The sequence below is a fragment of the Schistocerca cancellata genome, chromosome 3, assembly GCF_023864275.1.
Source record: "Schistocerca cancellata isolate TAMUIC-IGC-003103 chromosome 3, iqSchCanc2.1, whole genome shotgun sequence".
Lineage (NCBI taxonomy): Eukaryota > Metazoa > Arthropoda > Insecta > Orthoptera > Acrididae > Schistocerca > Schistocerca cancellata.
This window is the reverse complement of record NC_064628.1, coordinates 741,311,630-741,325,904: the sequence shown is the minus strand read 5'-3', so window position 1 is coordinate 741,325,904 and position 14,275 is coordinate 741,311,630. Positions and strand designations below refer to the sequence as shown.

General features: G+C 37.7%; 1 protein-coding gene across 7 annotated transcripts in view; it reads right to left on the bottom strand.

Moving 5' to 3' along the window:
- The window catches only part of LOC126175748 (cyclin-dependent kinase 12), a 179,395-nt gene extending 170,127 nt beyond the window's left edge, over positions 1–9,268 (bottom strand). For 5 of the 7 annotated variants that reach the window (XM_049922711.1, XM_049922710.1, XM_049922712.1 and 2 more), the window contains exon 1: positions 8,976–9,268. The gene's annotated coding sequence lies outside the window, so the exon portion shown is untranslated. The remainder of the gene's footprint in view (positions 1–8,975) is intronic. The other 2 variants (XM_049922708.1, XM_049922709.1) reach the window with 1 other exon arrangement.
- Between the last annotated feature and the right edge of the window lie 5,007 nt (positions 9,269–14,275).

Below are 14,275 nucleotides of genomic sequence, written 5' to 3'. Positions count from 1 at the left end.
GATGCTTCAAGAGTAGTCACTTGATTTGAAAGACAACGAAAGCCCATGTATTACTCCAATAATATGGCTACAAAGGTTTCTGGTCAAAAGTTAACAATTCCCATCCTCTTCTGTGGTGAAAGTTACAACTATCATTTTAGCTTTTCTATGTATGTACTTCGGAGAAACAGCTTTCAGTGTCGTGCAGCAGTTTCTGATAACAACAACAAACGAAGTGTTATCATGTAAAAGGGGTGAAAGGGGCCATATGAGATTCCTATTCAAGGAGATGGACCGAGGTACTGCAAAGTTGAAATCTGTTCATCAGCCTTCATCAGTATGGATCCATGTGATTATTATTATTATTTTATTTAATTACATTTCATTATTGTTGTATTTTACATCAAACTTATATTCATTCCTGAGTAATACGTGCCTTCCATTTTCATTTTAAGCTTTATGTTACTATGTTTCTATCAAATAGCAATTAAAGTTTGAATTATTCGTACTTTAAAAAAGTATCTTTCGTGTAGTTTGTACTTATTAAGGAGGCAAAATAAGTACAGTTTAAATGGAAAAATGCTGCCTTCATTTAATAAATTTATGGCTTTTATGCATACTACAAAAAAGGTGATAAAGAAAACCTTCAGTCATTTTGACAATCACTGCCCATCTTTTAAAAACATGAAATTTTAGAAAATGTACATTCATTATCATGAAATAAGTAGGGTTTTAAAATAGAAAAGTTTGAAAAATGTATCAACACTATTAAAAAGTATATATAAAAATTAAAGTACATTTGATTTATTTTCAGATAAAGTTACGTCTAATGTGATTACACCAATGGTAATTTGTAATAAGTTTTATATCCAATGTAAACTTTTACTGTGCGGTTATACTATGAAGACTCATCATGGTAGTGTGGTAGCAGAAGAAAGGGAGTGGAGAGAATGGGGACAAAGGGAAGAGTGTAAGACGACAATCAAATATTTCCATAAAAATGCAATACTTAATCAGCAGCAATTTGGGATCTCTCTTGATCTTCACACTAAACATACTCCGTATTAATTCACCAACCAAATCATACAACATTTTATTGGAAAATTATTACCAAATATGGTCTGTAACTCACCTCATGCTCACGATTATGATTATCATTATTGTCATTTTACATAATTAACCTCTTTCAATAGCCACTATCTGTGCCAGAAAACTAGACTCGGAGGAGAGATTTTGAAGCAGGTCCAATGTGCACAGTTGTGTAGGATGACTGGTTTCCTGAAGCACTGTGGTGTTGGTGCATTTTAGAGTGTCAAGGAGTGGGAGGTAGAGTAGGAATAAGCCACTCGGGCATCCAATACCACTCTTTGGCTTTGATCAACGATGTAACACCAAGCCCCAAGATGCAACGCAATGATTTCACAATGGCACCAATAACCTGGTGTGAAATACAGCCAACAAGCACAAAACCATACAAATTATTTATATTAAATACAGAAGCTAGTGGGACTACTGTAAACAGCGTGATTTTTGGGTAGGGCTAACCATCGCAAAAACACATGATTAGAATCCTGTACAAAACACAACAACAGAAGTACCATAAAGTGGAAAATCGGTACAGAAATCCTAAAATAAATTACACTATACAACTAGCAAATAATTCATCAAACTAACAAAATGTGGTAGTGATAACCAGATGATGATGATGATGATGATGATGATGTCTGGCTTTTCGGGGACTCAACTGCGTGATTACCAGCGCCCGCACAAATTCCCAATCTTTACTCAGTCCAATCTCACCACTTTCATGAATGATGATGAAATGATGAGGGCAACACAAACATCCAGTCCCCAGGTGGAGGAAATCCCCAACCCGGCCAGGAATTGAACCCGGTACCCCTTGTTACCAGAGTTGAGCTATAGTTTTACTTGAAAGATCAATACCATTGCAAAAATCTTACAGCAGTGTGGACTAGAAAATGCCAAAAAGGAAGACCAATATACATAGCAAAAAATCGTGAAAGCTATCAGACTGTATCAACAACATTGGTCAGACTGACCACAGTACCACAAAACTATATGCTCAAATGACAAATGTCAAAAACGTAACTTCACCAATGTAGGTAAAATGAACTACACGATATCTACCAGTCACAATCCAATATAATTACAAAAACTACCAACACAATCAAAATCCTACAATAAATAAATTTTGAAATACAAGATCCACACAATTACGCACATAAAACACACACATCACACATATTACAACAAAAAAGAGATAAAACCATAAAAACATAATTAGCAATTAAAGTGAGTTGACATACAAATCCAGAACTCTAGCAACAGCAACACGAACCAGCCTAGACTTCTCAAACCAGGAACCCCTTCTAGGCAGAACACCATCCATTGTCCTGAAGACAACAACAAATGTACTGGTCTCTGGTCTGAGTTGCAGCAACTTTGGAAAATCTCACGCATCCTCCACAAATGTAATACATACTCAGCAGTTAAACTGAGCAACAGTAGTTATTTAACCTTGTTCACCATTTTGGCCCCATTGTGACATGCAGACTCTTACTCGTGACCTTCACTGTCACATCCATAACTAACAAAAAATGAAACATAAAACTCAATCTCTTATCAAACAATGCACCCCAATCGTAATCCCAAACGTGGAAATGAATCTATTGCTCATAAACAGCACTCATGGAGTCCAATGTCACTAACAACACTGCCAAAGAATTTAAAAAATCCCACACTAGAGCACGCCACAGCACACTGCAACATGCCCTCTGCGAACACTACACACAACACACATGCTGTGCCACTGTGACGTCACATAAAAGAATACAGTTACATCATGGGTCAAAGAAAACGACTGGTATTGAATGACTGAGTTGACCCGAGATTAGTTGTTAATTGAGGGAGGGGTGGAAAAATTGGGAAGGGGCAACAGCAATTTCGAAAATTGCACTAATAATCTTTTCTCCTACAAATTTTGTACAAACAACCAAAGGTGTCAATTTGGCCACACGAATGTCATCTCTAAATGCAGGAGTGAAGTGTACTCTTCTATTGGAAGTAACTCCATACAAGCTGTCAGCTATCAGTGTACAGTCAAAATACAATCATTTCAGTTTCCAGAAACATAAAGATTTCATTTTGTGGCAGTTCATATTCAAAGATACAAGTGATTTTCTTTGCATGAGTATTATTATTCACTAATGTAAAACCAGAGTACACTTACTTATACGCTGAGGTCATATTTATTTCAAACTTTGAACACCAAATTGGAACCTAAATTCTTGAAGATAACCGATTTAGTTCCAGAGACAAGCAAGTAGGCCTATTAACATCATGAATAAAATGTAATTGCAAGAACACAATGAAATTGCTGACCCACATCAGGACAAATGATTCACAGGCTGGTAATTAGACATGAAGCAGCGTGAGATATTATTGCCTGTTCATTATTTCCCAAGTGGAAGAAAATCAGTTGTGAACATCCTGAATGTCTGTCAATGAGCTGATGATACCATTATAAGTTTTTATATTACTTATGTGCTGCTTTAACTGATACAGAGACACCAAGAACCAAATGTTCAAAAACTGACTCAAGAAAAAGGAACAGACCTTATCTTGAGAAGTTACAATGAATGAAAGAAAGAACAAGGGAAAGAACAGACTGTCGTCATTTTAGGCTGCACAATTGCGAGCCTGTATTTACAAAGAAAACTAAGTGCTAACACATACTTCTTCAAACAATTCTCTGATTGCTCCAATTCATTAGGTTGAGTTTCAGTTTTAGCATAAGTTTGTGGGAAATTCCTTTTTGGTGATTACCTAGGAGAAAAAAAAAATCTTAGATCAATAGTTAACACAAAGCATGTTCAGAAAGCCAGTGTACTGTGACCAGAACAAGCTGTGGTTTTTTGAAAGTTGGCAACACTTTAGTGGCAGAGGGGGATCCCCTGACCACAATCAGCATCCTATGAACAAAGTAGAATGAGAACTCACACTGTAGTGTCTAGCTGCATGAAAAATATTAATAAGAATGCCCCCAAGTGCAAGCCACATGCTGTGATCTGCTTCCTACTCACGGAAGAAATAACACACAACAATTTTTTATGTCAAGATGATATGTTTCTGATATGAAAAGACAGTTGTCACAGTGGCATCACACCAATTCCCCACTTGCCAAAAAATGCACAACCACAATCTTTGTAGAGGGGGGTATCATGACCTTACTGTTTTGGGGCTGATTTCATTCGAATTACTTCCTCAGAACATCAATGCACAACATTATTTCGAGACCCTAAAAAAAAGAAAAAAAGAGGAGTGTGCTTGTTGCACAACAATGCCCATCTTCACGCAGCCTTAGCCAACACGGCACCCTTAGACTCATTTGGTTGGGATGTTCTGAACCACCCCCTATGTTTCCCTGATTTGGCACCTCCAGATTATCAATTTTTCACCTCCCTGAAAGCACACATTGGTGGAATTAAATTTTAAATTGACGAGCAGGTGCAAAAAGTGGTTTCAAAGTGGAAGAAGGAACTTGTGGAAGAGTTCTTCGAGGAGAGCAGAAGCAGCTCATACCAAAGCTCACAACATGCATTGAATGGGAGAGTGATTAAGTGAAAAAATAGTCAACAAGTGTCTCAACAATATCCAGTAATTTTTTTCAAATACACTTTTCTATGAAAAATATAAAAATCGAGTAATCTTAATTTTTGTGCTTGCTTCATACAAAGGAAAAAAAAAGTCCAGGTTCATTTAGTTCTTTCCAAAAAAAAAAAAAAAAAAAAAAAAAAAAAAAAAAAAAAAAAAAAAAAAAAACAGAGACATCAACAGCTTCAGTTTCTTAGTACTGTTGACATAAAAGTAAAGTATGTTTGGGATGCATTCCCACACCTCTATACAGAGAATATATATTTAATTAATCATCTGTTTGGAAGTTACATTTTCTGTGCCTCTCACTGAAATTTCTGAAGAAAGGAAGGAATTTGATGACAGACATCTTCATTCCTTCTCTTCAACTTGCTTAGGAGTTCCAAGTGAAGGAAACATTGTAAATAATAAAAATAAACAAGATCCATCATACAACCCCAAAGAAGAGAAACTTATTCGCAAGGTACACTCCAACATAGTGTGAATAGATGTACCTAAGCAAGGTAGCAAAACTGATGTCAATGAACTTGACTCGCACTTGGAAAAAGCAGGGTTCATACCTCTTTAGCCATACTAACTTGGGTCTTCCCACATTGTTAAGGTGAATGTTGGGATTTTTCCATTGATAAGGCTATGGGCAACTTTCTGCCCTAGCCTACTTTTTATCTGTTTCATATATGTATGAATTATTTATGTAACGTACTTGACATGCCCCCCCCCCCCCCCAGTGTTGTGCCAAACGATATAAGGAGGAATACATAAAATATGACACTGGCCTGGGATTTGGAAGAATGGAGGCAGACGTTCAGTTCAATCATCCACATTTAGGCTTTTCGTGATTTTCATAAATCATTTCAGGCAAATTACATGATGTTTCCTTAGATAAGACTACAGCAGATCACCTGACCTCTCACACAAAACATATGTAAGTCTGTATATCTACCTTATGTTTCTCCCTGTATTCAGCTGACGAATCCTATATCATTATGAAATGATCTTTGGATGAATAAATTACTAAAACTAATACTGTAAATTACAGTTGCAATCAACTGTTCATTGTGGCCAGGAAATCAGATATCACTGCATGAAATATCGTTTCTTTGGGGAATCTAGTAAACATCATACAGTGACAACATTCAAATTACAGAAAGGGACACAGGAATATCAACCAAAAACAGTAATTGCAGTCACTGTAACAATCAATTGAAAGACTTAGGGGTTTTAACTGCACTGTCTGTGTACATCGACCAATCCATTTTGTGGAATGCTAATAATTATTACACTGGCAGTTCTATTTATTATCATGGAACAAATGCCAAATCTAACTTAACCATATCAAAAAAAACCCAAAACAGTGTGTTCCACAAGGAAATTAAACTATATAATGAGTTGTCCAAAGAAACAATAGGGGTGATTAAAACAAACCTCTTTAAAAGTTCACCTAAAGCATACATCTTGTAAGGTGAGGCCACGGTGTTGGTCTCACAGATTTACTTCAAACTTTGCACACCTCTAGTAGGTCATTAAAACAACATAATGTACAAGTAGTAAGGTGCACTACTCTGACAATTCAGAGAAAATCACATGAGAATTTTTACACGTCTATTATGTGCCTTATATATCAATGCCTAGTGGCCAAACATCGGAGTTCATTAGTCATCAAATGATTAGCATTCGAGCTTCGTCAGACATACATGTTTGAGGTGACGGTTTGACTCCCACTCAAACTTAATTATTGATCTATTTTTTTCATTCATAACTAGCCATTTAATTTAATTTATATGACATTTGAGATGTAATATAATGAGAACAAAAGAAAAATGATGTGTATTTGTATGAAGTTTTCAGTTTATGTTTTACATAGCTCATGACAAATACCATTCTGCAACATGTGACATCCAGAGCACAACTGACAAGGAATTTTACACTAGTCTTGTTGTCTGACACACTGTTACTTACTGTATTACTGATTGTGAATAGCGTCGTTCGCATCATTATTTATCGAGGTTTGACTTGGCTTTTCAAGGCTGTCCCTTGTCCCTGAAAATTCTATTACAAATAGTAAATAGTCAAATAACACACGAGATTCACTATGACTTCACGAAAATGCCCATGGTCTTTTTTTCAATAATATGACCAGTGATGGAAAAAATATCGATTAAAAAAATAAGTGATGGCAGGATTTGAATCATAGCCTCGTCCACAAGCCTTTCGCTATGCGCCAACAGTAACCGCTTGGTAACAATGACTTCTTACTGCCGGCACCTTCACACAGATACACCAGTTACATAATAAGATGCATAAAACTTCCCTTGTGGTTTTCTTGGAATTGCCTGAGTAGTGCACCTTACTACTTGCATATTATACTGTTTTTATGGCCTAATAAAAGAATACACAGTTTGAAGTGAATCTGTGATCCCAATGTCGTGGCCTCCCCTTAAATAAAATAACAAACAGCATAGGTTTACCTAAATAAAAGAAAGTAAGAGTTGGTGAAACAAGAATAACACATCTCTGCCATTCTGTAATACACTTTCGTAGCATACTGCTTAATATTAGCTAACTCTCTGCCAAAGATTTGAGATGTAAAATGTTAAATCATTTTGTTTTTCAGACATACAGACACAAGTGCAGAAAGAATGTAATGGAGAGGCAGGAATCTTTACACAGCCCTGATATTGACCAGAAGTCATGTGGGCAATATATGTGCAGAGACCTGTGAGTAATTATAAATATCTGCATGTTTGTTAACCTTTGATTATTTTCATTGTTGTATTATGGTAATATGACTACTATACACAAAATATAACTTGAAACTGCAGTAGTTGGTGGAAGTGTAAGCACATGATCATCCCCTGGTTTGTATGCTGCTATGAGAGAAGGAGAGGAGTTGGGAAACAAGCCCCCACCTCTTTCTCACAGAGAGGGCAGCACACTGGAATAAACAGCATCAACAGTGCTTGCTAAAATGCTATGGTATGTTGTGTTGTGTAATAGGCAAGGCTGGCAATGGGCGGTAACATTCCACACCACCTGAAAGTCGTTCAACTTTCACAGATTTATTCGCTCTCAGAAAAGGGTCAGATTACACTATGTAATTCCCTCCACCATGAATTGCTGGTGACTTATTGTTTGAATACTCCCACTCTACTGCACTGCTCACAAACTTCCACTCATGGATATCTCACCAGGTCTCTACATATAGGTACAGCTACCATTCTGCTAAGTCATTAGGCCTATAGATAAGCAAGTGAACAAGGCGGATATATTATCAATTTCCAAAAAGGCACAACTAATGCCACTTCATATGTTTGTAACACCTCCTGAGAACACAATCCAGCAACTAGTTTCAACACAACATTCAAATATACTGTGGGTATAAAATAGGCATTACGATTCAAAAAACACTGAAGGGTCATTTCACAGGGCTGCATTCCAAAAATTATTGTTAACTGCATGGGGTAAACGCTCAGAAAGCTAATGACGCGATTTGGAGGCTAAAACAATACAAATAAGAATAACCACTCAGCTGATTCTCAACAAACCTTTTGCGATAATTTGACCATGTCAATATGACACTCTACAAACCGTAAAACGTAGTCCATAACTGTAACAGTTTATAAAAATAAACTCACACGAAATAAATTTCTTCCATACAAGAAAACATACAATGTTTTCTGTATAATCAAACGTAAACACGCAGCTGACATCACTGAGAAACGGACAATTGGCACCAAAAGTAATTTATAGTAATTTAGAATCTGGATAACATTCTTAAGGCGCCTTTTAGAAAATTTATCTCTTTACACGGGAGATACAGCCAGTGATCTACCCTTGCCATAGAAACAGCACCGCTGCACAACTGTTTCACCACAATGACACTAGAAGTGATTTCCAAAAGGCCCAAAAATACGAAAAGACATTTACCTGCAAACAAAACACATAATAACTGAAGTGCTAGGTGTTCAACTTTTCGTCACTGTGCAACGGTGTTTTATCATTCCAGGAAAACAAAACCTAATTTGTAGATACACAATGTAGCCCACAAAGACATCATAACCTTACCGTTTCTGTTTACAGCCACAAAAACACTACATTTATTTTAGAATTTGTGTTTACAAATGTCAGTCATGTAATGATCACTACTGAAAACTTTAAAAATGATTTCAAAACACGCAGCAAAATAATTTCAGGAACTACCTGTCCGCCATCTTGTTCAGAAGTGGTTACACGGTACATTCGTTGGAATTAGTATCGTAAATTGATATTTACACAGAAACTATCATTAAATATATTAACTAAAGCGAACGGTGCGTACTCACCAGAACTGATGGGTAGCACTATTCAGTCAGACAGTACATATTTGCGTATTCTTCATCAAGGCGATCCGATTAGTACACAGGGCATCAGTCCATTGAGCCCGACGTAAATTGAGGATAAAAAGGAAGATATATATATATATTCTCAGGTATCGTTCTTTATTTATGCAAAATTATCTATACTTTTGAAGTCAGTTTTTCTTGCTAGTCAGCTATTCGATTCTGGAGCTATGTTCGTAATTTACATTATTCTTTACTCATGTTTTAGCTTCATCATCTACGTGAACTTAGATACAGCCATTTGGTCACTTTGGTGACGTCAACATTATTGCCAACCTTGTGAATGCACCGAGAGCGAAGTCTTCTGAAAAATGAGCAGTGCATGTTTATGGCCATATTTCACCCAACTGTGTTGCTCACGCAGTTGACCTATCGATGTTTTACGTTTTAAAAATATCTTTTTCAATATTAAAACTTTGCGTTGTGTCCATTTTCACACCAATTAAAAACGTTGCATGCACTGGATAAACGTGAAGGAAGCGTAGGGTAGGGGAAACGAAACAAGTCAATGTGGGTGGGTGTTTGCACGCCGGAAGACATGGGGAATAGATGCCCATAATTATTAAATGTTTTGGAAAACTTTAATGCGCATCTTGCACTTTATTACAGTCCGTAGCAAAAATCAGTCTAGGTATTAAAGTATATTACTCATCCGTCGTGTGCATATGACGACGAAATACACAGTTAAAATAGCGTCAACAAAACACACTAGTGGTAAATAGTAAACGTACAGGGATAATTATTTTAATTGTAGACCTTGATGCATCGTAACTAATAATATCTATAATGTAGCTATGTTGGTTACATATTTAGAATTTTTCTAGTTATACGCTTTAGTAGGTTTCTTTAGGCCTCTGCACAAATTTTATGCTGTCGAGTGACTTAATTCTGATGTTCAATTGCTGTCCTTGAAAAGAAAGAAAAACCATCGCTGTTGTATTAACCCTTGACGGGAGTTAATTTTGTGCAAAAACCCATGAGGAAAATCCCCAGAAATTAGTTCGCCCTTTACAAGAAGTCAATAGGTACAGAAATAACGTCACAGGGGAGAATAAGAGGTGGGGGAGGATGTGCAATACACAATACACACTCTGTTTCCTGACTGCTATATTAATGGTTTTTGACAACTAATATTGCTACTTGTTAGAGTTAAGCTCTAAGATCTCATAAACAGATGGCTACCAGCAAACACTGCAACACATAACTGTAGTTTAATTATTAGACTTTGTAGCCAGGGTGTACACAGAACACAAGAAATGTACTCAATTGGTTGGGCCACTAAAGTATTAGTGATAAACTTCACATTCATTAACAGCAATAACAGTTTGATGTGTTCCCTTAAAAGCTGTTCCTGGTACTTCAGCTAAAACATCGGGTGTAGAAGATTGGGCACATGGAGACAAGGATCACTGGGGGTGACATCCGTTATTAACTGTAATTTATCACTATTGTTAGATGGAAAACAGTTTTTTCATATCCATCAGCAAAAAGGTATCCTTAACTACTGTATCATAAATCATCGACTCTGTGAAATAAAATACTTTCCTAGAGAAACTGGGGTGGAATAGAATTGATTGTATAGTAAACCAGAGGGTAATGTCTTATCTAACTAATATAATGCTGAAAAATATATCTAAAAACAAAGATGATGTGACTTACCAAATGAAAGCGCTGGCAGGTCGATAGACACGCAAACATACACACAAAATTCGAGCTTTCGCAACCCACGGTTGCTTCGTCAGGAAAGAGGGAAGGAGAGGGAAAGATGAAAGGATGTGGGTTTTAAGGGAGAGGGTAAGGAGTCATTCCAATCCCGGGAGCGGAAAGACACCTTAGGGGGAAAAAAGGACAGGTATACACTCGCACACACACCCATATCCAACCGCACATACACAGACACAAGCAGACATGTCTGCTTGTGTCTGTGTATATGCAGTTGGATATGGGTGTGTGTGCGAGTGTATACCTGTCCATATCATTAATATAATGCTGAAAGTTACATCTAAAAATTCAACCAATGTAAGCAGGAGAGATTCTTCTGAGTGGAGAAATCACTTACGGGGTCCACAAGTCTGAATCTTAGGTCCACTATTGTTTCACAGACATGTAAACAACCTTCCATCTAACATACAAGTAGAAGGATTACTTTTTTTTGTGGATGACGCTAGGACTGTAATCAATCCAAACAAGTATATGGTAACATAGGAAATGGTAAATAAGGTCCTTAAAAGTGTTATTGAGTCATTTTCTGTAAATAGTCTCACTCTCAATTTCAAAAAGATACAGAATATTCAGTTCTACCCATAAAAAGGTATTAGTGCTACACCAAATACAAGTGTAACACGTGGTGAGGAAATAATAACTAGGATGGAAATGTAAAAATTTGTAACAATTAATTTAGCCACATTTGGACACTGAATGATTGAAAATATTGGGGAGAGACATATCAGTGTGTTGACATATTTTGTGTATTTTTACTCAGTAATATTTCTGGGGTGAATCAACTTTAAGAACGAAAGTGTTCATTGCTCAAAAATGTGCATTAAGAATAATATATGGAGCTCACCAATGAACATCTTGTAGACATCTGTGTAAGGTAGGCATTTAGATTACTGCCTCCCATTGTATTTATTCCCATAGGAAGTTTGTTGTAAATAATCTATTATAGTTCAAGAGAATCAATGATCTATATATTACAATATCAGAAAAAAATTATATTTGTTACTCCACATTAAGGTCATCTTTAGCCCAAAAAGGGGTGCACAACGCTGCCACCAAAATTTTTCATCACTCACCCAGGGATAAAAAATATATGACATACAACAAAGTTAAATTTGAAAACAAACTGAAAGAATTTCTTCTTGATACCTCCATCCATTCCATAGAAGAATTTGTAATTTTATAATGTGTTCAAGGTGACAGGCAAGAATAATTAGTTAACAAAAGTACTGAAGAAAAAAAAGTAGATGAACATTTGTATCATATTACATGTGAATGCAAAATGACGTGTTCCACTTCATAACAATTAATTGTACAACTGATGTACAGAGCATACAAATAGCTACCTAAACTATCAGTGCCATACTTTATGAACATTCCCAGTTCAAACATAATGACTTACCTGTAGCAAAAAGACAAACTCCATTGCAGCCAAGATGGAATCTGTAAACTCCAACAGTGAAAAATGATAGTCCCACTTTTCATGTCCTATATGATGATCTAGAAACTACGGGCAGAAGTATCCAGATGCTTTTGCTGTTTCTAGACGTACAAAAGTATTTGATTCAGCACTAAGCAGACACCTATTAGAGTAAAAACATCATAATGGATAATTAGCTAGATTTTTGACTAAACTGATAACTTCATCACTGGCAGAATGCAATAAATTGTCTTTGATGGTTAATGCATTAATAAAAAACAGTGGAGCTCATGTAATACAGCAAACTGACTGAAACCTGAAATCGAAAACTATGAATTATTTAGGAATAAAGGACATGTCTCACTGAAAAGCAGAAGTGCTGCATCGTTGACATATGCACAAAAAAAGGTAAAGAACTTTGCTAGCTTTTGGAATGAAATTCCTTTTCATGATTGTAGGAGAAAAACACACACACAGAATTACCTTAGGTTTAGGCCAGGGAGGTTACACGAGTAAGGATGTGCTATAAGGATAGCTCCCATCTTTGCAGCTCAGAAAAGCTGTTGGTGGTGGGGAGGATCCAGATGGCACAGGTTCTGAAGTACCCATTGAAATCTCGCATGTTGTGCTCTGCTGCATGTTGTACCACTGGGTGGTCCACCTTGTTTTTGGCAACAGTTTGACAGTGACCATTCATCATTGTTGACAACTGGTTGGTTGTCATACCAACATAAAACACAGCACAATGGTTGCAGCACAGCTGGTATATAACATGGCTGCTTTCATAAGTGGTCTGGCGTACGATGGGGTAGGATAAGCTTGTGACGGGACTGGATTAGGAGGTGCTGGGTGGGTGGATTGCGCAGGTCATGCATCTGGGCCTTCCACAAGGATATGATCCTCATGGCAGGAGATTTGGGGTGGGAGTGGCATAGGAATGGACTAGGATGTTGTCGAGGTTGGGTGGGTGTCAGAACACCACTTTGGGAGGGGACGGAAGTATCTTGGGTATGATGTCCCTCATTTCAGGGCATGATGATAGATAATCAAATCCCTGACGGAGGACACAGTTCCTTCATTCCAGTCCCGGGCAGTGTCGGGTGACAAGGGGGCACTGCTTTGTGACTGGTTTTTGGGATAGATGTGAGGATCAGGTGTATGTGGGGATATATGGCATGGGAAATCTGTTTGTGTATTAGATTTTGAGGGTATTGCCTGTCTGTAAAGGCCGCCTTCAGCATACTGGGCAAGGGAGTTCTCGTCACTGCAGATGCGTCAGGTGGCCACGCTGTATGGGAGTGATTTTTTGGTGTGGAAGAGGTGACAGCTGTCAAACTGCAGGCAATGCTAGTGATTGGTCGGTTTGATGTGAACTGACATGGATGGAGCCATCTGAGAGGAGAAGATAGACATCTAGGAAGGTGGCATGATGGGTGGAGGAGGACCAGATGAAGTGAATGGGAGAGATGGTGTTGAGATTTTGGAGGAATGAGGATAAAGTGTCCTGGCCTTGGGTCAGATTATAAAGATGTCATCAATAAACATGAACCAGACCAGGTGTTTGGGGTTTTGGGAAGCTATGAAAGCTTCCTCTAGGTGGCCCATGAAGAGGTTAGCATAGGAGCATGACATGCAGGTGCCCATGGTTGTGCCACAAATTTCAAACGTGAAGTAGTTATGGGACAGGAAGTACTTGGTTAGGTGTATGAGGAATGAAGTGGTGGGTTTGGAATCTGCAGGGTGTTGGGAGAGGTGGTGTTCAATCGTAGAAATGCCATGGGCTACAGGGATGTTGGTGTATAAGGAGGCTGCATGTACAATGACGAGTAGGAACACAGGAGGTAAGGGTGTGCATAGTGGAGAGCTGGTGCAGGAATTGGTTGGTATCATCAGTGTGGGAGGCTAGGTTTTGGACAATTGGTTGTTGGTCAACAAGGGTCAATATTTTTTCACTGGGGGCACTGTAATCAGCTACAATAGGGCACCCAGGATTGTTTGGTTTGTGGATTTTGGGTAGCATGTAGAAGGTGGGTGTGCAGGCTGTTGTTGTGGTGAGTAGGGAGATGGATTTAGGGGAGAGGTTTTGGGAAGGGCCTAAAGATTT